The sequence below is a fragment of the Corvus moneduloides genome, chromosome 7 (genome assembly GCF_009650955.1).
Source record: "Corvus moneduloides isolate bCorMon1 chromosome 7, bCorMon1.pri, whole genome shotgun sequence".
Lineage (NCBI taxonomy): Eukaryota > Metazoa > Chordata > Aves > Passeriformes > Corvidae > Corvus > Corvus moneduloides.
This window is the reverse complement of record NC_045482.1, coordinates 35916159-35942079: the sequence shown is the minus strand read 5'-3', so window position 1 is coordinate 35942079 and position 25921 is coordinate 35916159. Positions and strand designations below refer to the sequence as shown.

The window sequence follows — 25921 nt, the reverse complement described above, 5'->3', positions numbered from 1 at the left end:
TGCTCCTACATCAGAATCCTGCTTAGGTCAGTCCCAGAAAGGCACCTGTATTCTTCAAATAAAGGTTTGTGTTACAGGCTCTGCTGTGTCCAACAAGCATTTATTTTTTAAACTTTTAAAAATACAACCAGAAAATGGGGCCTTTATAATGCAGACTTAAAGGACCTTTCCAGCACAACTGGGGTGAGTCCATTAAGCACATGAAAGTGTTTTAACTGTGACATGGATTCCTTAATCCTGAAAAATAAGCATCTGGTTCTGACAGACCCCATTTTATTGGTGAAGCCACATTGCCAAAGAGATGCAGCATTTGTGAGTTGCCTTAGTTGAGTAGCAAGTGTGCCATAAATCTTTTAACCAAAATAACAGTATAATATTGGGCTGAATACAGAGATTTTTCATTTTTTATACAGCTCAGAGATCTTTCTTTCCTTATGACTGCAATCTGTTCCCTGTGAGGTATTTGGATGCAGAAGGCTCAGAGATTGTTTCTCAATGGTTTCTTTGGGAAACCATGGTTTGTCACCAGATCTTCATCTGACTTAAAGATCTGCAGTTCCTGTAAGCCAGTTATAGCAATTTATAAACATCTGAGCAGTTTATATCATCTGAGAATCTGATTTCTTCTTGCAGCCATGAAACACTATCCATAGACTTAAAAATGGAAAATTTGTTCCTCAGTTTTTCCAATGCCATGTGTTGGTGTCGTCAATATCATAGGAATAATCAAGGACAATTTTTTCCCCTCTGTAATTTGAAATAAAAGCTGCTGAATGACAGGCATGCAGGATAGTTTCAGAAGTAATGTTGAAACTTAACTTTGGTGAATGGCAAGTAGGACAAATGTGCAGTTATTATCTAGTTAATTAAATGGTTCCTAAGAATCAAAGTGTTTGAAATACATCATAAAATACAGGAGGTCAGAAACTTAAGAAACCTAGTAATTTAAATCAGTATTGAATAATAGGTAAATGAGGGTTGTCTTTTAAGGCACTCAGTCAAAAAATCCTCCTTACAGAAAGATTGTACCTCAAATGTGAAAGGAGACTTGAAAAAGAGCCAGCAGAAAGAAAAAGCGATTTATTTCTTTTTTTCCACACGAGGTCTGCAATTTCTGTTGCCCTGCGATGCATAAAGGAAACTTGGAGAAAAGTTTTTTCTTTTATGATACTCATTTCTTTTTCATATTTTCATGGCTTTTTTTAATCTTGACGATTGTAAAATGTTTAGGCTGTTCCCACCCAAACACACACAGGGAAGACCAGTGTGTGTTAAAGCATGTTCATCTCCTGCACTAGACTGTCAAGGGGTATTGAGACAAAGAGGCAAATCTGTCATCTGACTTGTTCGTATTTATGAGCTGAACAAGATCAACACTGGTTAATAAAGCGAACCCAAGGCAGACCTCACCAAAGAGCAGCTCTGTACTCAGTTACTCAGTTTTCACATTCTTTTTCTTGTGATAACATGGTCATTTCACTCCAGCTCCCCAGTCACCATGCATCCTCCTAGGACAGACAAGACCTGAATTTCTAATGTGAAGAAGCATGATCCAAGCATGCTGTACATTAGAGGCAATAAAAAAGAAACAAACCTGCCATTGCTTTTTAAATTTTCTGTGTACCTTTAACTTTTAAAAGAAAACTTTGACTGTTTACAGAGTAGAGTTTTAAAGATAAGCTGCGTGGAGGTGTTGCCTTTAGAGATTTAGATTATTTTCTTTTCTTTGTAGCATTCCTGTTCCTCCATGAGATGCTGCTGCATTTGTTTTGATTTTCTTATATGTGTGATTTACCTCTGGAACTACATTTGGAGGTGGAATGCCAGTGTTGTTGTAGCAAGATGGTGTCTGAGTTTTCAAATATGTATGAAAATTGCTGTCTAAGTCATCACAAGAAGAATGTTTTATAGCTGGATGCATCAAAAATGATTATGCAAAATTTCAGTGGTTATTAAATAGAGAATGACCAAGAGCAGTGACTTATTCACAGGTCTGGTTTAAATCAGGGCTCCATTTAAATAAATACAAATAGTGAAAAGGATGAGAAGAGCAGCTAACAAGAAAAGTACTCTTGAATACACAGTAATATTCAAGGATGTTTTTCAATGGTATAGGTTTGAAACTTAAAAGAAGCTCGTGTGTCTTCAGAGGGATTAAGTTTCACTACGCGTTGCCAGCGCTATTGTATTAGTGCAGTCGGCTACAACAAACGTATCCTGTGATGATACGTAGTTCAGAGAATCACCTTTTATCTCCCACTGAAAAATAAGCTCCAGCCCAAGCATCAGCAGCTCTGTGAACTCTGCTGGCATATTTGATACCTCAATGTTTGATTTCAGACTCAAAGAATAGATGGAGGTGTCTCTGGCAGCGCTAATGCAGAACCTTCTTCACGTTCAGCTGAGTGTGCATCTGGGCACTGTGTGACTCTCTTCTCCTGTATTTAACTACATGGCAAAGGCCTTATTCATTCTGCTCCACAAGAGCCAGCCAGGAGAGTGAACACACAGTCTTTAGAGCCCAGAAAAGCCCTTCAGAGGTCAGTGCTCTCTGTGCTGTCAAGAGGCAGCTTGAGGACCTGCCTGGATCATTATGCTGATTTTCATCCAGGCAGGACAGGCAGTGTGCAGTTGATTTAAGGAATGGCTCTTCCCAAGCCACAGAGACATGCAGCTGGATGGTGAGGTGGCCACCACAGCACAACACAGTCATTGGGTGATTTTCCCTTTGGCTCAGACCCTGCTCATTGGTCCTGTGTCCATCAATTCCAGAGTATGGGGCTGGAGTTGCAGTTACAGACGTGTAATTGAATATTGGAGGGTGCAGAGGCTCATTGTTAGACTGAGTACAACTCTTTTCCTTGAGATCTTCACCTTCCCAGCTTCCATTAGCTCTCCACCAAAACCCATCCAGAACTCCCAAATCCGTTCTCATTTGTTGGAATCAGGTCCAGCTACGTTGCTGGCTGTGTCTGCCATCCTATCCCCTTGCTCCTACTGCTCTTCTCTGTGGAAATCAGTTTGCTTTTCTCTTGGGAAAACACATGAAAAAATGATGGAAAGTAGACACAGGTCCGTTGTGGTGGAGAGCTGTCAGAGGTAGAAGAGGATGTTGCAAGCTCTTCCTGTTTCTAGTTGCTAATGTAAATCTTTTCCATTTTTGGTGAATGCAGCTCTTTCATGAGTGCCCAGTTCAAAAGAAGAGGAGCTGGTTGGGTTTTTTTAACCCCAAACTACGTACTAAAAGATCTTTTAAGCACCTCTGACAGGTGAGGTTTATGGTGCTTTGTTAGTGTCTGTTAGATCAGGAGACCCATTAATATGCTAGTCCTGCTTTTTCAGGAACTTAATGACAGGTATGGCTGTACATTCCAAGACTTGCATCCCAAACACAAGTTTATAAGGTCTGTTGTCTGTTACAAAAATATCATGTGCCCATATCCCTTGTTTAAAATGCTAAAATATTTTTAATGCTTTATAAATATTTTGTGTTCATTAGGAGACCTTTGGCTGTTAAAGGAAGCTTTACTGAGTGGAGCTAAATTTGATATTCTCATGTCTTGTGGTGATGATAGCAATGCAGAAGCATAAAATATTGAGAGTAAAAAATACCTCATCTTAGTCTTGTGGGCTGTTCTGGACATAATTGTCCAAAAGAACAAAAAGGGAAATGAAGCACATTAGTAAAAACAGCATTGAAAAGTTTTTTGAACTCTTTTCTGATTGTTGTATTTGGTGGAGATGAAGCTGTAAGGAGAGGGATTCTGTGGGGTTTTATACTCCAATATCTCAGTATGACAGGAGGTGAACACTGTCCTTTTGCACTAAGTGTATTTCCAAACATTTGGCAACTCCTGAGAATATGTAAGAAAAGCTGTGCTCTTTTATGAACTCAAATAAGCTGTAAAATTAAATATTACTTTTACCAGTATCATTATTTTCTTGGCAGAGTAAACCAGTTACTTCAGTCCAAGAGTAGCTGCTCTAAATGGAGGAATTCAGATTTATTCCCACAAAGAGCAACAGATAGACTTTTCCTTGGGCAAATGGGAAGGAGCATCAACCTCTCTACATCAGCAGTGGGGAGAAGGAAGAAAGTGGCTGCAAAAAGGGGTTCTTTGCCAATTCTTAGTGAATGCAGTGCATATCTGTAGAGAAGCCCTCACTGGTAGAACAACCTTTGGCTGCAGATTGAAAAATTGGAACTTGTGGAGGAAAAAGGGTTAAAAAGGATGAATATGTTTGCACCTTAATGGGAGAACTATTTCTGTAATAGTATCAAAGATAAACCAGTGTATTATGAACACTAAATGATAAAGGGTGATAATATGCCATTCTTGAGACTTCTTGGCTCTTACCTAACACATCAGAAAGTGATTGTTGAATTTTAAATAGCCATACAAATGGATGACATAGAAATTTAACTTTGCTTTGACCTTATTCTAATTCACAAGATGACTGCAAAATGACTTTGTTACATCTGAATGTATGCTGGATGCTAAATCACTCCAGAGTATAAAATCTTTGTTTTGGCATAATGTTGATGCATAAACATTTGTACCCCATACTAACCCTATAAACATCACAATCCATCAGTACAATTACAAAAAAGATTGTTTGTTTTCACACTTAAAGCAGACATGAAATAGAGTGTCCTTAACTTAATCACCACCTTGATTTACCACATTTGCATATATTTGCATATTAATTGGACTACAGATTAAAATTGGTTTTGTAATTTTAATTAAGTGTCCACAAAGGTAAATGATTAGAACTGTTTAAAATACATTCTGACATAAATAGCAGTAAAAGCTTTTGTGATGATGTTTTTGTGGAATTACATTCAGAAAGTGGCCTTTTTATGATAGTAATTTTAATCTTAAATAGAATTATACAGTCAAACAGAACTGTGGATTCATAATCATTTTTTCAAGATTCATTTAATATTTTGCTGATTTGCAGCACTTGATGAAAATGTACTGTAGGTTTAGTTGATTGCAAAATTGGGCCTGTAGAGCTGATAAACTGAGGGTTTAAACCCTCAGTCTTTATATTCGCCTTACACATTTCAAATGTGTTATGTATCCATATGTAGACAAGGGCTGGGTTTTTTTTCAAGTTGAGAAATATAAAAGCTGTCAGTAATGGATGATCTATCATGTGAAGATGTAATCACGTCCATGGCCCATCTTCCTTCAGCAGAGATGGTGAAGCACAGGACGTTTCAAAGCCTTTTCCATAAATCACTGCAGGTAATAGAGGAATCATTCTTGGTTTTGTCAAGGGAGGATGAGCCTTAGAGGTAAAGCTGTGCTGTGAGGATTGCTCTGCTGGAGTCAGGGGGTGTTGATACCTGACCAATGATGTCAACTGGACCAAAATGTCAGACTAAACTTAATAAAACCAGAGTATTTGTGGTTAGAAGGGCACTAGGAACTGGGTTCTTAATGCACCTCTGAGCCTGCCTGTTCCTTTGGGGACCAATTCATGCTTCCTTCCAACGCTTAACAGAGCGCCAGTAAGGACAGGTTGTTAGCCTGGATTGCCAAGGTGAGTTTTGCCCTCCTAATGAATTGGTAAAAGGTTTTTTATTGTATTCCATAACTTTTCAGTTGGTGAGCAGCAGGCATTCATTAGGCATTGGACCATCTTTTAGTGATAAATAAAATATCCAGTTTATGTTTTACAGTGTTAGTTTACTGCTTGGCTTATAAGACAAAATAATAAAGTAGCTGTTGGTTTTGGTTTGGGAGCAGATTTGGTGAGTGCAGCTTTAGAAGAAACAATATTTAACTTTGAAGTTAGTAGAATTTAACAGTATAGAAGCTTTGCCTACTTTTAAGAAAATGTTGGTGAGAAGTCAGTAATGAATTCACATTAGGCTCTTTTCTAATTTTCTTCATAGTTTTGAGCTGTTCGTAAGATTTACGCTGTTCCTAATTTCACGTAGTTTATGTTCTGTGTTTGAACCCTGGCCATTTACTACCTTACTGTCTCCTCAGTGTACATTAGGGAGAAAGAAATTGAGAAACAGTATACTTGGGTCTCGTCACGCTTCACTGATTTGAAATAATTTTCCTGTTAATGGCGTATTTAATATTTCGTTTTCCTCCTATCCGTGGTAATGCTTTCAAGTGAGAGTAATAAAACTTTTGGAGCGTTCCTGTCTGGGAGAGGTGACATCGTTTTTTGTGTTGTATTTAAACTCTAGCCTAAGTAGGCAGAGTAAATTGCAAGTCAGATCCACTGGGCTAATAATATATCAGAAAACAGATTTGTTATCATGCTCTTACATAAAGTACAATTATTTCTCAATCTGATATTATTTAGTGTCTGTTAAATATTATTCGTTATGTGATTTTAGATTTCTGTGTATGTAGTGACTAATTTCAGTGTCAAACTGGTTTAGGTTCCTCATCTTAGGAGCATTGCAAAACTCATTTTAAAAGCCAGATCCAAAACTCAGTCAATGCATGAATTCCTTGTGTTAAGGCTCAAATTAGTATTAATTGAAGCTGTGGCCTGGGTGAGAACTGCTGGTAGATTAAATCTGTAAAAAGAGCTGTGATAATATTAGTTAAAAAAAAAAAAAAAGCAAAAGAATAGAACAGTCATTGAATGAAGCATCGAGGAACAAACCTGCCAGACAAGTGCCATTATGATTTTTCAAATGGGCATGTAAGCTCGATGTCTCGTTAGATTAAATTGTTATGGATGTCCATCCATCTGTGGAAAAGATGGTTATTTCTAGTTAGAGCATTGCCTTCCCTTTCTGATGCGTATCTCGCTAATACCAATCATCCCAGTGTCACCTGAGGATCAGAAAGCTGAAATGCACATCATCTGCAACTGTTTTGGGGACGTTGTTTGAAAGTTGAACCTCGTTTTCAATCTAGCTTCATTCCTACCATAATTGTATTATGGAAACTCAATCATCCCTGAATTCGGGGAGCCAGCTTTGAAGTGGCTGGTATCAAATTTTTTTTTTGAGATCTGCTTAAATTAAAAAATAAATAAATAAAATTAAGGGCTTAAGCACTGTTGGTTTTTAATGAGACTTGAACTTCTAAGTGCTTAAGTCCATTTTGAAGCTGGAAATTACGCTCTGAGGATACTTGGTTCTTTAGAGTTCGGTTTAGACACCTGATCCCACATCATCTTTCTTTGAGAAGAAAAGCGTTGGAAAATGTGTTTCTCTGAAGAGACTGGTTTTAAAAGTAGATCTATTCCTAAAAAAACCCAGACTGGTTACTTGCTTGAAAAATCATTTTTCTCTGCCTCTTCAACCCAGTAAAAACCAGATAGTTTGAAAACACCTATTTGAGGGCCAGCACACCTGTCTCATTCAGGAAGGAGCTGTTACCATGTTAAACTATTTCCTTCTCATTGCAGGCCAACAAATTTGGCTCATTATGTGTCTTCTCTCAGTTGTTTGAGACTACAATGCCCATTTGCCCCTCTCTTTTAAATCACTGTTCCAGCAGAAGGTTTTGCATTTTGGATGGGGGGTGTGTCCTATCCACAGTAGTAAGTTGGGAAATGCCATTAAAAGGATCACAGAAACATTTGGTTTGGAAAATCCTTCCAAGATCTTCGAGTCCAACCATTAACTGTGAGAAGATGAGGGCTACTTCAGTTTTCTTTCCACTCAAGAGCTGCATAACTTTGGGCAAAACTCTTCCCCTTCTTCACTTACCCTACGGTTGAAATGGGGCTAATAAGGCTTATAATTTGTATGCTTAGTATGCAAATTGGCAAACTAAAGCATGCTTAAAAAATGGCCAAGGAACTTGGAAAGCTATTTTTCCTATTAAATCTGAAAAAGAAGAAAGTTGCAAAACGTGGTCATCTAATTGCATCTTCACCAAGCGTGTGGTCTAAGTGCAAATGTGGCTCCAGTGTATAATCCCTTCAGGAAGTCTTATTTTGCCCCAAGAGGAATGGGAGCACACTCAGCAGACTGCAGGAGGATGGGATGCTTGCAGCATTTCTTTGCAGCATAATTGCAGCCTCAATGAACCATGAATCCAGCCTAATTAACATAACTGGAACCACAGCAATCATGCTGCCATTCAATTTAGGTTTGGAACATTCCGGTGGAGTATCACAATTCTGCTGTTTATTGTTGAGACGCTGTGGAGAAGTGTCCACTTGCTTTCTTGCTGCTGTCTTGGCGAGTTTGTATTATTTCAGGAGAACTAGGGAACTTCAGAAATGGAAGACCGTTGGCTTGATGGTTCCATTACTGAATCTACAAGTAACTCTGTATTGCTTCCTGTATAAAGGTACTTAAACTATTTAGTATACTGTAAAACTCAGGATAAAAGTACCAAATTTCCAAGTTAGACATAGGTTCTGAATTGTTATGGATAGCTAATGGCAAATAATTCTGGGACTATTTTGAGTTAAGGACTACATTCCCAGAATATTAAAAATAGTATCTATTATTCTTTGTAATCACTATACCTAAGAGAAACCTTTTATTAGGAAAAAAATATGGATTCTTGTACTGTGTTGCTCTGTAGAAAATGTGTTTTACTGTTGCTGTTGGTTGTGCTGCAGTAAAATCAGGAAGCCACAGAAGGAGATCAGGTACCACTGGTCTTGGCATTAGGGCAAAAGAACCACCTTTTTGGGCCAGAGAAGCCAAGGGACTGCTGAAAATAGCAGTAGGTGATAAATTGGGCCTGAAGATGAAGGGACAAGGAGGCTTCCTGCATCTCTCGGCCATCAGATGATGGTCCTTAGTGCTGGCACCGAAGCCACTTCTAACTGATGTCACAGCTTGGATGGGTCATTCAGCTTAGAAAAGCCTTATAAGATCATTGAGACCAAATGTGGTCTGGAAATTCCAGAAAAATACTCCAAGGTGGTTTTTTGTTTTGAGAATTCTTTGTCTTGTTTGAGTATTCTTTGATTTGTTGCATTTTCCTTGGATGTACCTTCAGCCCTTTCCACTGATTCAGAAAATTCTGTATTCTTCTTGACTCCCAGACACTGAATTTCCAATTTTTCATCTTTTTTTTTTTCCTTGATGAAGTTAACTCAGGAAGTGAATTCTTAAACTTTTCACTCTTAAGTATCTGACTATAAATTTATCATTAGGGAATTCAAAGCCTTTTTTAGGGAAGTGGTGGCTTACTTATCTATTTTTTTGCAAGTTGTAACTTAAAATTAACAGTTAATTATAATGAGGTAGGCTATACCCTCTAATTTTGCATTAATCTGTTTTTAACCTCCTGTATATAACTCAGAGCAGTCTACAGACAACATGTATTATTATTATTATTGAATAAGAAAGTGAAGAAATCTGACTTTCCACAGTGATTCTTCGTCACTCCATGCTCTGAACAAATCCCAGTGGCTGTGGGAGGCTCTGGAAAGTTTTCTGTCATAAAGCTGCGTTTTAGGTGTTGGTTAGTCATTCCCAGGAGGCTTAGTACACGTTTTAACTGAGACTCTCCAGTTAAACATTTATTAAAGGCAGGGTCAATCAAAGGGCTGGCTGCAGTCGAGGAAGAGCTGAAGGAAGTGCAGAGAATAGCTCAAGTGGTTGGTTCCTGGAAGAACTGAGTCTGTGATTCATCCCTTTGGAAATGAAGGAGGAGAAAGCAGTGCCAGTTAAATATCACGAAGGGTTATGGTAAACATCCAAACGATGGGGAGAGATCGCGGTCTTTCAGCATCTTTATTCCCTGCAGCTGTGATGTGTAAGCTCAGGAAGATGACGGAACATTGATACTTTCAGAGTTCAATAGTCATGCTTGTTACTGAAGGCAGTTACTGAGAATTGACAGAAGAAACTATTTTTGAGGGGAGTTTCCAAGCAGAGATCATATTTCTAGTTTAGTGTGCAACAAACCCAGGGTATTTGAATGGTTGTCAGATCTGGGGGAAAGACAGAATAACTTCTCTGTGGTAAAATATTGCAAAGGAAATAATCAGTCTGCTTCAGAACCAGTATTTTTTATTGTTTGTAGGTGCAAATTCAGAAGTGACTCAGATCAAATGTGTCAGAAGTAATTTGAGTGTTTGGTATTTTAAATCTAATGGCACTGTTTCCACAAAAACTCCTGGACTCCTGGCTGCTTTTAAAACATTTATATATACTTTTCTGCCTTTTATACAAATTCATGAAATAAGGTCCTTGAAGACACTGAAAAATTTAAGCTGGTCATTCTTGCTGAAGTAAATTGATGAAAAAAAGGTTAAGAAAATACATCTGTAGACAAATACAGCCCTTTCCTCTATGCTGTTTGAAGATGTGTTCAGGCTGTTTGAGTGCAAAATAATGGCAATTTTTCACCTCTGATGTCTGTCACTGTGTTATTACTGTGAGGTTATTTTTTTAATGAGTCGGTGCTAGGCACTGAAGCAGTAAATGAAGGAATATTTTAAGGAGAGGTAAATTAAAAAAAAAGCACCCAAAATTTTTCGTGAGGACTTTGTTCCTTGTGCCTCACAGAGGGAGCTTTAGTAGAGATGGCAAACCGGGAAAGCCATGGGTAAATGGGAAAAGAATGATTGAAAACTAAGGGCATGGTGATGACCAGACAGAAAAGGAAGCTGAAATTCTGTTGTTTTGGGGAATGTGACCTACTGCAGTGACTGGTGAGCCCCTTTCAGTAAAGAAATTTTCCTAAGTATCCAACCCAAACCTCCCCTGCCACACCTCCTCTCATCCTTTCACTTTTTACTTGGGAGCAGAGCCCGACCCCCACCTGGCTGCCCCCTCCTGTCAGGGAGTTGTGTAGAGGCAGAAGGTTCCCCCTGAGCCTCCTTTTCTCCAGGCTGAGCCTCCCCAGCCCCAGAAAAATGGGCTCTGAGACATGAACCCCAAAGCCTCTGGCTCCAGTCTCTGCTCCAAGCAATTTTCTGAGCATCCAAAGGAGCACAAACCCTATTAAAAAAAACAACAACAAAACAGGACTTTGATTAATTTTAAGGTGATTGCCTCTTAAGAGACTCTGAAAATGGGTTTCCAATTAACAATCTAGTTTACATAAAAGGCACATATTGATGAACACAGTCCATGACTTTTTGCTCAGTCCCATTATTCTCCTCTAATTCATATGCAGAAGCTAAGATTTCCAGTGATCTCACTGTTTACCAAAATCTGAGGGACTTAGAGGTTAATTTTTTTCTCATTTTCTGGTGACAGTTCCATCTTCCCTTTTCTTCGCAAAGAACAGTAAAGGAAAAGGAGGAACTTGCTACCAGAAATCACCCAAAGGTACTGATGATCCATCAAGAATTAGCTGGATGCTCTTGTGAGAGCTGGAAATTCCCTAACACTTTTTTGGCATAAAATTCTTCTGAATATCTGACAGCCAGATGTTTTTCCCATTCATATTCCAAATTGTTTTCAATGCCAGATCTCACTGATTGACAAATTTGAGTCACCCATCCTGCTATGAGCCCTTCTCCTGCAAAATGCAGAATGGTATTAGTACAAACAAGATTGTGAGAATCAAAGGTGATACAGCAGCATAATGAAAGGAAACCAATGTTCTTTATGCTTATTCATGTGAATACTGGTGGGACACCTCTTAGATTAATCATACAGCCTTCCTTAAATATATCTGATCATGAACCTTACCTTCAGTCAGAGCCAGTTATATTAGAAGAGCTGATTGCACTCAAATTGTGGAGAGGATTTTTTTTTCCCCCAGAAATTGCTTCTGTAAAAAAAAAAAAAAAGGCATATTTTAAGAATTCTGACTTCAGACAAATAATCCAAAATTGATGCTTGATTGAGCTAAAGAACCAAACACAATTTATTGCTTGATCAAAATTGTAGTGAAAAATACTACCCTTCTGTTTGAAAGACCTCCTTAAAATATCTCAGTGGTTATTAGTGGTGACTTGAATCAGTTGGAGGTATAGATATATTTGGTATCAGAACAAAAAAGAAACAGTATTTTTAAGCCCCTGAGGTTTAAAGATCACACACTGTTGTTATATTTGATGTGGTACATCAAGCTGTCTGTCCAAACTTCTTCTAAAAGATGAAACTATCTCTTTCCAGTTTGTAGGCTTGCTATAGTATGAGTATATATTAAATTTGTCTATTAATTTATTAATTTGTATGATTTTAAGCCTTCTCTTCTTGGTAAAGCATTTTTTCCTAAATGCATTAACATGAATAAATACCTACATAGAGCTGAAGTTCTTGAGTCCACTTTGCCCTGAGTGTCACAGTGGGTTGGGTTTTCTATTAGTGAAGGACCTCAGAACATGAAAGTCTAGCTCTGTGCAGGGGCTCAGATTAGATCTGAATGCAAGGAAAAGCAACAAAGGTCCACAGAATATCTGGAATCTGCAAATACTTCCTGTGCTTAACCTACACTTTCGTTGCGTGACTGTAAAGAACAGCAAATCTTTGTTCTTTCCCCTCTCAGTTCCCATTCAGTCAGTTCAGAGACACAGGAGAAAGGTTTTGGGGACCAGAGTCGTTATCAGCCTTCCTACAGTTTGCATCTGCTTCTGTCAACAGTGAGTACATCAAACCCAGGAGCTTACAGCCACTTTTAAACATCAAAAAAGTTTTGTAAAAACATATAAATATGTATATATATACACACACATATATAATTTATATAACATATAAATGAATATGAACAGAGATTATGAGTATGAAGTTACTTTATGCTTTTAAAGTTTAGCTCATATTTGAGTTAGTAAGAGCCAGAGCTCTGTTTTTGGATTCATAAGGGAATTACCTCTGCCTTAGGTGGAGAAAGAGCAAGAGTTTAGCTTGCTAAGATTCCAAAATGTTCAAGTGGAGTTATTAGACTTCTAGAAAGACACAGAATAATTTCCTGAGTTGGAAAGACCCACAAGGGTCATTGAAGTCCAACTCCTGGCCCTGCACAGGACAACCCCAAGTCAGTCAGGTTTATCCATTTATGAAAACCTACCAGGGCATTTCTTGGGTCTGTAATCCAGGAGGTTCCTCTAGTCAGCTTTATTTAATAGAAGGATAAGGAGATCTCAGAAAGGCCTTTCTTATCCTCTGTGCCTGCCAGGAAGGTGTTGGTGGATCTGTGCACGGGTGGGGCTGCTGACCATAGATTCAGTGATGCATATGTAGAGAAGGCTACAGCCTACAATTACTCGGAGCTGGAAATGTGGAAAGAAAAAGAGTCCATTGCTTCTCAAAGCTCCGCTCATGTGATTTGAATCTGGAATAAGTTAATAGTAGACTAATCCTGTTCGTGGATCATCAGCTGCAGAGGTATTGTCAAAGAGCTTGTGTCCCTATTCACGGGAACACCTGTATGTAAAGCCACGTCGGAATTGTTCAGGCACGCTGAATCAGACTTCTCTGCTTCAAAACAAAATAGGAAATATAAATATATGGAATGTCCCAATCATCATACTTATTCTTTTCCTCATCTCAACAAGGTTGCTATTTTGGCAAACCCTTGTGAAAGCAATCCACTCTTTTCAGCTAAAAGCCATTCATACGGCGACAAACCACTGTTCTTCCCTTTATATCTGTATTCATTCATTTAAACTCCAAAGCTTTCCAGCTTACTTCTTGGATTTATAGCCAGCTGGCTGCTGCGTTTAACATGAACATGTTCTGACTGTGCATGACACGTTTTTATCTCATTTAGCCCGTAATTGTGGTGTTCACTCCAGGCCACAGCTCACCTGTGGGTATTTAGCATTGACTGTGCAAGTTCCCAAAGTCATTTCCACCTCCTCACCTCTGACAATTTGCTGTTATTAAGTAAAAAATAAAGCTCAACCCCAAAACAACCACCCAAACCCCCCTCTTTGGAACAGATTTGGATAAAATGAACATGTTCAAGATGGTGGGCCATAGCTGAGCCAGCTCCTGCAGGATTAGTGCCCACTTTTTGGCATTTAAAATAAACTTTGGAATGACTTTTTAACACAAGCGCTTTAATAGCAAGTGAGGAGCAGGTGGTAAGGCAGGGAAGGACATATGCACTTCTTTTCTCCTTGATTGCTGATTTTCCCAAAGTTAATCTGATAAGTGATACCTGTGTATTAGCAGATTTCTACAGTCTTAGAAGTCAAAGTCAAAGAAATTCAGTGGAAATGAAATCCTGAAATAGCTGCCCTAAGTTACTGAATCATCAATGAGAAGCTTCCATTCAAAGCATGAATATTAAATTTCGTTAGCATACTTGAGCTTTGTAGGAAATACAATATGTTATTATTTTTTCTTTATGCAACACTGCTGGTTGCTAAAAGCAGCAATAGAACCATTAATTAATAGTAGTAGTCCTGGATAATGTCATAATAAGCAATACAACGTATTAAAGCAGATTAATTCTTGCCAGCTATCAAGAGGAACTTTTAGATATTTGAAAGGCCCATTAGGTTTGTTTACATTCTGAGTGGAAGCTGGTATGCTTTGGCAGGGGCTGAAACACACTTTAGTACTTCACTCCAATGGTGTTGAATTTCCTGACTGTCGTGCACAGTCAGTAATATATTGTAACCACTTCAGGGCAGCCTGGCTCTCCAGGACAGAGGGTACAAGCCAGACCAGGGCATTCCCCAAAGCTAGGGTGTCTTTGCTGCCATAAAAACGAAAATAACTGAAATTATATGTAACAGAAGCAATTTTCCACAATGGAAAAGGTGGTCAAGGAATCAAACCCGTGCCTTCAGGTGTATTAACCTAACAGAGCAACAAAAATGTGCTGGGCTTTAAATTGCACTAACAATCTGGAAAGGATTTTCCAACTGGAGTTATGTTAAGTGTTAATAGTGAAACCTGGGTGCTTTTTCCTTTGATCTCTCCTTGAGCTCATATAGAATAATAGGATCAAAATAAAATGCCATTTATATGAACACCTTGTTCTTTTGATCTCGGCACCAAAAATTCTGTCTGCAGCTACAGCCTAGCAAACAGTGCATCTGCTCCTTTTAGTTGGACCTTCTAGTTATCATAACTTTTAATAAGTGGTGTCACAGCCAATTTTCTGTGCAGTTCATGAACTTAGTCGTCATTTTTGCCCTAAGAATCTTTAACTACACTTTCAGAAGAATTTAGAATGAGGTATACAGGACCTGTTAACTACTAACTTCTGGTTGGTTGTGCATATGCACGTTGAATGTATGATTTAAACATCTGCATGCTGCAATGTTTCAAACTAAAAAGTTAGTTGTTCTAGGAGCACTTGGGCAAAACTGCTGAATTAGTGTTGGCTAGATGAGAGAGAATGTTTGAGGGGGAAGAACATCTGGGGTAATGGTGGTTTTCGTAGGTGCTAGGTTCAGGATCCCTGCTTTCTCCATCAGAGAGGTGATGGGCCCTGTGATGTCTGGGTGGTAGCCAAGCTTTTCTCTTCATCACCCATGTCTGCAGGAAAGAGCACAGAAGTGCTCTGCTACACCTGGTAGTTATGGATCCCTTTAGTTTTATGTCGAAGTCAGAGGGTTCATGGATGAACATGAGCACCCTTCAGCTCTTTATTCCCCAGGGGCTGATGGTCAGGAACGTTCCTTTGGAAGTCATTGTTGCGAGCACTTAAAGTAAAGGCATTTGCTCATGCTCTTTCAAATCTCTTAGTAAGATTCATTCTTCTCTTTGACTCCCCTGAAGCAGCTGAGCTGTTTATTCTGATGACTAATTGTGATCCCTGCTTTAGTTGTTGTAACCTCCAAGAGCAGAAGAGCTGGGCACAAAGCACTGTGCCAAATGAAAGCAAATAAACCAAAGTCCTGCAGTTCACCAGTGTCGTAACTGCTGCTGCCCAGGAAGAGGGATTAACAAGTGAAGAAACACTAGCTAGGAGAGATCCAGTGGCCAAGCAGAGTCTTGGGTGTCAAATGTCTCTCTCAAGCTTTGCATCCCCCTGTAACTTATATTTAGCTGCTAAAATGGTGTGATAGAAGCAGTCAGCTTGTGAGGAACACTGCTGGGAAAGTGTTCAGGCTCTTGCTGAAATGGCTGCACTTGAGCTTGTGGCACACAAGCTGTCTTCCAGCAAGTTTTTTTGCAGACTTAGTTGGCTCTCTGCACTCTGTCACAAGGCAGGAGTGTTCCAGAGAGCCATAACCATGGCTATAACCTATAACCCCCTTCTTATAAAGTAGTGCAGTGTAATTCATGGTGTGCAATAAAGATGCTGAGCTGGTTTGAGCAGCAGAAGCAGCAAGGATGTGTTTGTGCAGCACTGCACTAGGATTGAGGCATCCTGCTGGGATCAGGTCCCCATGCTAATGCAGCCACTCTGCCTCCAGTCCTTCCCTAAGCAGTACACAACTAATATAGGGAAGTTTGCTGCTGTAGTTATCCTAAAAGGCAGTATCTGCCCAAATCTTAATTTTAGCAGGTCGTATGTCCCTGTTCATCTTCCACCAGTTCTCATTTCCTATCCCAGAATTCAGACCTACTTTTTTGCATCAATTAAAGGAAGGTTGTGGGACTCTTTGGCCAAGGAGTTCAAAAGCTGCAAAGATGGGTAGTTTTCCTCCCTACAATAGGAATGTGATTGCCCTAGTTCTGTGGTTAGCATTGAAACAAGTCAGCTCTGTCATGAAGTCAGTGGGGTACAAGTTAATACAAGGTAGTAAAGGAATAAAACAGCAAAGTCCGCAGTCTTTTATGACAAAACCAGTATGATCCTGCTGCAATATAAGGCCCTGCTGTGAATGGTATTTTCTGATGCTCGGATAAGTGCAATTTACATATACACAAAGTGTATGAATAAAGTTATAAAAGTATACTTGGTATTTTACTTTTTTTTTCCCCTTGAAAGTAATTTTCTATTGTTCAAACTTTCAGCTTTCACTGGTTTTGTTTCCAAAAACCCCAAAAGGAAAAGAAAATAACAAAAGTCCATAAAGGCAAAAGGGATATGTTCTCATTTCAGTTCACAGAATTTCCTGCCTTTAAACAATACAAATATATGCCCTTGGGTTTCCAGTGTGCTGGAAGGATACTGAATCCTTGAAACAGATCAAATTAAAAGCAAGTCCACTATAGCAACATCAAGTTGTAGCAGCATGTCCAATAGATCTCAACAAGAATTTGTTAAGGGGCTTTAACCACGTCGCCAAGCCTTACAAAATCCTAAACTGCTGAATCCATGAGTGAATAAACACTTAGAAACAGCAAGTTCTGGGCTGAATGGGGCACAAATAAAATCTGATGCTTAATTAATTGTTCCCTATTCATTACAGGCCCCATTCAAAGCAGTTATATTAAATATAACTTTGAAATGTATTCACAAACAGAGCGGATGTGGGCAGTTGGTGTGCAGTTTTTAACATCACAGGTAGCTCACTGATGGGCCATCAGCATTTTACAGAATTTCCAGGGACTGGCTGCCCAGGAATTCTTCTGGCACCCAGATGCTGAAAGCCAGATGATCAGGGATCACAGATCAGCATCACAGTCATCCTGATTTATACCAGAAGAAGGGAGTCCATGGGTTTTGTGGGGTTTTTTCCCCCCTCTAATGACACTGCTACTAGTAGTATTAATATTTTTAGACCTTTTTGAAAAAAAACTTGATCCTTTCAGAGCCAGACTGGAGACTTGCGGTGTTTGAACAATGCATGAGATTGTGACCTACTGTCAAAGCTGGGATTAAAACTTGGAATTTCCTCTACTCCACACTGTGTAGTTGAGATACAAATGCTACACATTTAAACTTCAGTTATAGTGCAAAAGCAAAATGCACATGAATATAGTAAAACATTTTCAAATGGAGATCAAAGTCTCTGCATTAGCAGGTCCTGAGGGACAGAGCCGGTTGACTGGACCATCCAATTCGAATGCCCTGTGGCTGGGATGGTTCCACAACAGGCAAAAAGGCATTTTTCTTACTATTTTAATATTGTATTATTGACAAAGTGTGGTTTAAATTTTGGTGTGCATACAATCATTATTTTTAATTAGTTTCCCTAGCTTTTTTCAGTTAAACTTTCATGTGAAAGCAGGCTTCACTGCTTATTTATTTCTTGGGGTACCTGAGAAAACCTTAAATAGTTCAGGTGAAGTATGTGTTTTCCTGGGAAACACACAGAAGTTTGCATTTGCCCAGGCGAGTGAATTATCAAAACCAGATGTAAGCAAGTGGAACATTTTACATAAATTTATTAAAATCATTATTTACCTGTAAGTTATAAGAAGGGCTTAGTTGCACTAGTTTGCTGCCAATATGTACTGCCAATAATCTGCCAAAAAGCAGCTTGCTGGCAAAATCCCTGAAATGGTTTGCTTATGATTGCACAGAACGTTACAACCCCGAGTCAAATGAAAACCTACTATAAATGAACTCTTTGATGGTGGATTCGCTGGAATATGGTATTGATATATGGTGTACAGTTTATATGGATTATGTATACTGTGCAAGAAATATGGATATCTATTAAGGGTAACGTGATATGTAATCGGTTAGGACAGTTATTGTTTTCAGTGTTTGCTAGGAATAAGATCACAGGGTGACTGCTCAGTTCTGAAATACAGATTATTCCCGTGCTGCCCAAAGCACCAGCAGGCCATTTCTCCAATTAATATAGAAAGACTATTGAAAATGTAAAATATCTGACATCTATACAGAGTAATTTTAAAGGCAACTTTACTTCTAGGAACAATTTATACATTACATAAACTTATATTTTTCATCCAAGTATCATTTCAAGAATAGCAAGCCTAAATATTGGAGGCCATGGGGAAACATAATATTACGATAATGTTCTTTGGTGCGGTTTGGAAGGTTTTAGGAAACATTTGGAAGTATTTTTCTCATAAAGTCACTTAACTATTGAAGTGTTATGATAGCACTCCCTTCTGCATTGCGTATGTTGCAAAGCAGCCTGGTTAAAGGGGACATTCATCCTGTACATCCTGATTAGAAGTAGTTCCACAAAACAGGAAATTACATGTTATGGGATCCTGGCTTTAGTTTAATTAAAAGGAAAAAAAAGAAATTCAGGTGTGATATCGGTTTTCAAACACCCATTTCCAGTTGTGTTTAGCAAGAGGAGATGCTGTATTGTGTAGAACTCTTCGTGAAATTTGCATTCTCTAAATCAGCACTTGAGAACTGAGCTAGTTTTTTTCTGTTTAAGGAAACACTAGTGAACATGAACAATCCTTTAGAATCCTAAAGAGCCTTAAAAACCTTGCAATTCTCAGAAGCCTAACGTTTTTCCCCCATAGTACAATTCATTCTTTTGAACTTCTGCAGAAGGAGAACTTAAGTCAACAATTTCTAAATTTCTGGCAGTTGTTATCAAGAGGACTCTTAGGGCTCCAAAAGTTACTTTGTGGCATCGGTGCAGCAGATCTATGTGGTCACAGTGTTTAATTATAGAGAAAATTAGGTTTTTTTCTGAACTATGAATTAATCCATGTATTCATATCTTGCACAAAAAAACACATAAGTTATTTTCACCTGCACTATAAAATATGTATTTTAGTTCATTACCATCTTTCTGAGGAGTTCTTAAATTACCATCATTCCATTTGTGGAGAATGATGGGCATAGAAATTATAACTGCACAGATTCTTGTATTTAGTGTGAAAGGATTTCAGGGAATTGAAGACGTGAAGTCAGAAATAATATATTTAGGGTCAAACTCAGTCTCATTTGATGTCAAAGAGAACTTTACCTTTCACTTTGCCTGTTTCACTGCAGGCTGGTGTTTTACATGGATTTTGGGGAATAATTTTTGATACACTGGCACAGGGTGCCCGGAGAAGCTGTGGCTGCCCCATCCCTGGAAGTGTCCAAGGCCAGGCTGGAGCAGCCTGGTGTAGTGGAAGGTGTCTCTGCCAATGGCAGGGAGTTGGAACTTTGCTTTGAGGTCCCTTCCAACCCACTCTGTGATTCTGTGAATGAGACTTGAAGAACACTTTTGTTAAAATCCTGGTCCTCCGGGGTGTGGGCTTTACATTGCACCTGGAGCAGGGTTCTTCATGTTAGAAATTCAAATGTAATATTGAGGGGAAAGTTAAGAGGTCAGTTTGTGCATCCTCCTTAGATTGACCTACAGATATGACACCTTAGAGCATTAAAAATTAGGACTTTTGTTGAATTTGAGTTAAATAGATTGGAAAGAAGAGTGTAAATGTTAATTAGAAGTGGGCATTTTTAACAGTGTCAGTCTTCTCTCTTTTACTATTGGGATCTTTCTTGCTTTCCTCATCTTCCTTCCCCACTCAAATGGACCAAATTGAGTCCGAGCCAGCTGCCCATGGTTGGTTTGGATCCACCCTCTCTTCTCCAGGACCACCTTTGGATCCTTCCTGCTAATCAGGCACCCACTGGAGTGTCAGGGTTTGTTGCATTCAGCTACTTTGTTACTCAACCAGCATTATTTTGGCTGTTTTGTCCCATACGCCAGACCTTGTGATATCCCTCCCTGGTTTAGGTGTTGTCTAAGTTACACCCCAATTCTTCTCTCTGGCCAGGAAGGAAGATGTCCTGGTCAGCTTTAGCTCTCTCCCATGCTGTTGTTGTTTAATGTCTGCATGAGAGTTCTCCATTCTTGACCTTTGGTGAGAGTTAAAATTTGATTGGATGAGGTTCTTGAGCAACCTGTCCAGCTCAATGAGCCTTCCCATTGAGAGGAGCCCTTTTCCTCTGTCTTGGAAAGGAGAAGATCATGATCACACCTCAAATAATATTTCTTATTTCTACATCTTGCAGTTTGCAAGCAGGGAAATCAGTGTAAACCATACTTATGTACCCAGGAAAAGACACATTCTGCTGTGGGAAGACAAGCTGAGCTGCAGACCTTGGATTTTCTTTTGCGATGCCCTTCCCCGTGCTTAATCTTGGCTCTGTTCAGTTTTCTTTCTGTTCTCTCTCTTTGCTCCTAATCCTTGTCCATGCTTATAAGCCCCTAATATTTATATGGCATTATCTGCGTCAGAGATTACTGCTGACAAGTAATCTCTTCCCTCTTCTGAATGAAGAATTACAGCCATTGCTGAAGATCAGAAAGTGAAATTAGATCCCTGGAAGTATGTGACAACTTCAATAAACCCTAATATCAAATTCCCTGAATTTTGGGGATCTTCTTTCAAGCTTTTGGGTTTGAACTGTAGTACAGCTTCAGGACACTTGACCACACTCAGCAACTTTTTTTTTTGCTGCAGGGCAAAACGTGACAGTAGTTGCAAAAAAAAAAAAAAAAAAAAAAAAAAAAAAATTAGAGAAATTAACTATGACTGTTCTCCCCGTTTTGTAATTTCTTGCAATCTTTTGAGAAGTAGCTAAATATAAACAGCATCAGTACACTGTTGTCAGCTGTTTTGTAATATTGAAGATAAAAATATAAATGTATGATTTTATATATAAATAAGTCAAGTATATACTAATGGAGTTGCTGTCTGTTCCAGTTTGGCACCCAAAAATCTGCTTTTTTAAAATTTTATTTATTTATTTCTTAGAACAGAATCAGCAAAATTCTTGAGTTTTGAAAAAAACAACTTTGGTATTTGTACAGTGCTTGGTCAGTAATATGTCTGCATGGCTTGAAACAACCTGGCCTAGTGGAAGGTGTCCCTGCCCATGGCAGGAGGATTGGAATGGGGGTAATCCTTAAAGTCCCTTCCAACCCAGACCATTCCACGATTCTATTATTTTTAAACTTTTTAATGGCAATATAAAAAAAAACCAAAACAAACTATTGCGCTTTCAGACCTCTAACTTTTCACCCAAATGTAGCTACATTTATGGAAGGGCCAGTTTTTAATAATTAATTTTTTTATTTATTTATTCCTTCCTTCTTTACAATCTCTTGAAGTAGTTGTGTAGTTTGGTCTAACCTAAACCAGCACTGCAGTTCATCTTTCTAATATGGTTTCTATTCATCAAGCAGTGACATCATGGCCCTTCCATCCTTTTTTTTGTTGTTGTTTTTAATAAAATGGTGCACAAAGTGACTGTTGGTACCATGGAAAAGAAACCAATCCCCATAAATAACTTTTCATTAGGGCAAATAAATTGCTGTGAATAAACACATGCGGTGGAACAGGGCAACATATTACAAAAAAGAAACGTGTGGGGGAAAAAACACGTCTGCTTCAAGGAAAAGTACATGGATTTGCTCAGAGCAGGGTTTCATGGCATAAATGAAAAGAAAATACATAATATATAGGTTGTGAGTTAAAAAAAAATCTGTTACTCGCAGTAGCAAATATGTAGCAAAGATTGAAACCCTGAATTTCAGAATATTGAATTTTTATTGCATATGAACTTAGTTTAATATTTAACCCATCTTTTTAACTAAACATCTAGACCCAGTATGCAAAAAGGGAAAGTTTTCAAGGCTTTGTAGAACCTTCATAAAGTTTTAAAATTGACTGTTCAATGTGTTGGAGAACCTCAAAAATCTGAATAAATAAAAGAAATTTGAAAACAAGTTGTGATACTAAATTTAGATATCTAAGTCCTCAATGTTTGTTCTGAGCTTTCAGTGTTTAAATATATATGAGTTATGCATAAAAGTAAAACATTTTCCATGTTTTTTTAAATATAAGGGACAGTACCTTGTGGAATCTGTTGAAAGTGTTAATATTTGTAAGCTTTGACGATAATTCTTTTTCTGGAAAGTTTCACATGTGCAAGAGTTCACTACAACAAGTTAGTAATAATAATAAAATGCTTCTCCCATATTTAAAATGAAATTTTGTAGCGTTTTTCTTGCGTGACTGGTGTGTTTTATAATTAAGATTGAGAAATATGGTGTGTCTTTCTCAAGAACTAATTCCCACTTCTCTGCTGTGGTAGCTCTCTAGGTGGTTTTATAGAATCATGGAGTAGTTTGGGTTGGAAAGGGCCTTAAAGATCATTTCATTCCACCTTCTGCCGAGGGCAGGGATGCTTTCCACTATCCCAGGCTGCTCCAAGCCACGTCCAACCTGGCCTTGGACACTTCCAGGGATGGGGCATCCACAGCTTCTCTGGGCACCCTGTGCCAGTGTTTCACCACCTTCCTCATAAAAAATATAAAATTTTAGAACATTCTTTCTTATATCTAGTCTTTCAAGCCTGTGTCTGCTCCTGCTCCAGCCTTGTTTCTCCATAACCATCATGGTGATATAGAAGCTCTTGCTGTTTTAAATGACCGAGATCTGGGCAAGTACTGGATGGAGATATACCTCTGGAAGGTGGCAGAAAAGAAGAATTAATGTGAGTCTGGAGCAGCAAAAATGTTCTGGAGAAAATGTAAACACAAAAAATGCACTAACTAGACATTGTCTTTTCCCAGCATGCTTCTGGGAAATGCACATGAACAGGTTTAGATGACTTTGTGTTGTTATTAGTTTATTTTCAGGTCATTTATTTAAGTGTCATAAAGAACATTAGCTGGTGGTTAGGGACTCCAATATCCATTATATCATTCCAATCATGTGGACAAGTTTATACTACACATGATTTACAACGGCCTTTCCACCGTAGAAATTGTTCTCTTCAGGTACAAGGTTTTATTCGTGGTTGTATTTAGCAAAATCCAAGTGGCTGAGCACAGAGACATCTTCCAATCAAAGTCCAAAAATTAATGCCTTTCCACGAACACCATGGATTGCAGCAGGAGCTGTTTATGGCTCTCTGCCTACATCTTTTATCATGTCTCCACTGTTGTTAGTAAAATATACAGAACTACTTTATGCCAAAACAATGGAAGTTAATGCAGATAACTTGTTCCAAAGTTAACTATCAAATAAATCTTTCTCTTTTTTTTTTTTTTTTTTAAACTGTTAAGTGAAATGGTGTTCTAAAACTTTTAAAAATTGTCAAGATGATGAATACTGTGTATGTAATACAAGTAAATACCATGGAATTGATTGCACACACATGTCTTAAATAAAAGATATTAAAGAGTATATTCCAGAGAGAAATCGGTGGAGTTTTATCTAATATTATTAGGAATTCTGCAATGACGGATCAGATTTATAAGGGTTGAAAACTAAGTAGGAAACCTGTTCAGAAACAGAAATGGTGCGGTGAGTGGATGGTTGGCCAGGAGATTGAAGACAGGCAGGGGGATACAGCCTGACTAGGTAGCCTGACCTCTCGCACCTCAAGCAATTTGTCTTAACAGCAGTGATTTTTCAAAATACCTCAGTTAAATTTGGGTTGGTAAATCCGTCCTTTCAATGCAGTCACAACTTGGTGGTTTAGGGAAAATGCCTTAACCTGTTTCTCCTTCAGCTTTTCCCACGTGTAAATATTTAAAAGTACATCCTGAGGGGGCTGTGTCTGTACTTCAGAGGATCCACCATCATCCAGTTTTGCATCTATGACCAAGGCTGAGGGAATTGGGATTGTTCAGCCTGGAGAAGAGAAGGCTCCATGGAGACCTTAGAGCCCTTTCCATTCTCTAAAGGGGCTCCAGGAGATCTGGAGAGGGACTTTGGACAAGAGAGGGAAGGACAGGACAAGGGGTAATGGCTTCAACTGGCAGAGGGCAAGGTTAGATTGGAAAGAAATTCTTCCCACACTGTGAGAGTGGTGAGGCCCTGGCACAGGGTGCCCAGAGCAGCTGTGGCTGCCCCTGGATCCCTGGAAGTGTCCAGGGCCGGGTTGGATGGGGCTTGGAGCAACCTGGGATGGTGGAAAGTGTCCCTGCCCATGGCAGGAGTCTTAGAACAAGATGGTTTTTAAGGTCCCTTCCAACTCAAACCATTCCATGATTCTATGATTCTATGATTCTGTGTATGGAATTCAGTCATACCAAATTCGCACTTCTAAACTCAGAGAATCTGAGGCTGGCTAAGGCAGTGAGGTGGGAGTGGTTTAATTCAGGCTCATTTGGGAACCTGGCATGTTTGTAACACAGGTAATGGATTTCTATGAGGATATTTAATGTGACTGAACTTTTTCTGGTTGTATCTCCAGAGCAGCTCCAAAATGTGGTGGTGAGTAATAGGAAAAAAGGCAGATCTCAAAGGTGATTTAGTCAGTGGCTTGAAAATGCAGCTTATTGTAGATAAAACAAAAATTATATGCCAAGGAACAGCAAGCCAAATCAAAGAATACACATTACATGGAGTAGTTACGCAGTGTACTGACTTGGGAAAGGAGATTTAGGGGTTTGAAGGAAAATCCTCAAAAGCGATTAGTCAAGAGCACAACTGCAGTAAAGCTCACATAGTCTATGTGTATTTTTATTTCAGTAGTGATTTTGACCAAAAAGGGTCTGTTTACATTTAAAGGTGCTCCGTTGCAGGGTGAGGTGAATGATTCTTATTTTTGGGAATATTTGTTTTGACAGAGAGGGAAGGGAGTGGTTTGTTCTCAGCCCAGAAAGGAGCTGTGATGGAGTAAAGCTCTGAAGAACTGTGGAGGAGGTTGATAAAGTGGAGCAAGTGTTGGCTTTAGTAAATGGTTTAACGAACAAGCTACAGTCTGTAAACATTTGGAAATTAAAAGGAAACGAAAAATTTAAATGTCTCCACTTATCTGGGAGAACCACAATCACACTGAAAGGCATGTGAGTAAATAATGCATGGGTAAATTAACTTGAGGTACAGGCAGCTGTTTAGACTGAGAAACCTATAGTGGCCATGCTTGGAGCCCTACCCGTGTTAATTTAGGAGGGTCATGGTTGAATAAAGGAGCTTCACTCAAGTGTTTCCTGGGGCAGGTCCGTAGTTCTTAACTACTTTAATTCAAATAGTAAAACTGGACCTGCTTAAAATGTTAAATTCCATCTACTAAAAAATATGAGTTCTGTGGCTTCCATGTAGCTGTGCAAGTGCATCCTGCTGTTGGGAAGGGGTTTCTGCAGCATGGACATCAGGTGGAAGAGCCAGTGGTGTCTGATACTGTCTGTGGCACCTCAGCAAGGTCATGAGTAGCCCTGCCTGAGTTTCCCCATCTTAGTGTTCACTACTCATACCCATGAAAAACCACAGTGGTTTTATCCTGTGAGTGGATGTATGATTCAATCCTCTCTCCCAGGTCTG

The 25921-nt window shown here is 38.9% G+C and overlaps 1 protein-coding gene across 14 annotated transcripts in view; it reads left to right on the top strand.

Annotated features, from left to right (window-relative positions):
- The window catches only part of GTDC1 (glycosyltransferase like domain containing 1), a 172626-nt gene that overhangs the window by 109757 nt on the left and 36948 nt on the right, over positions 1-25921 (top strand). Inside the window, exon 2 of one of the 14 annotated variants that reach the window (XM_032114034.1) lies at positions 12402-12495. The exons of the other annotated variants lie outside the window; for them this stretch is intronic. The gene's annotated coding sequence lies outside the window, so the exon portion shown is untranslated. The remainder of the gene's footprint in view (positions 1-12401; positions 12496-25921) is intronic. 14 annotated transcript variants of the gene reach the window in all.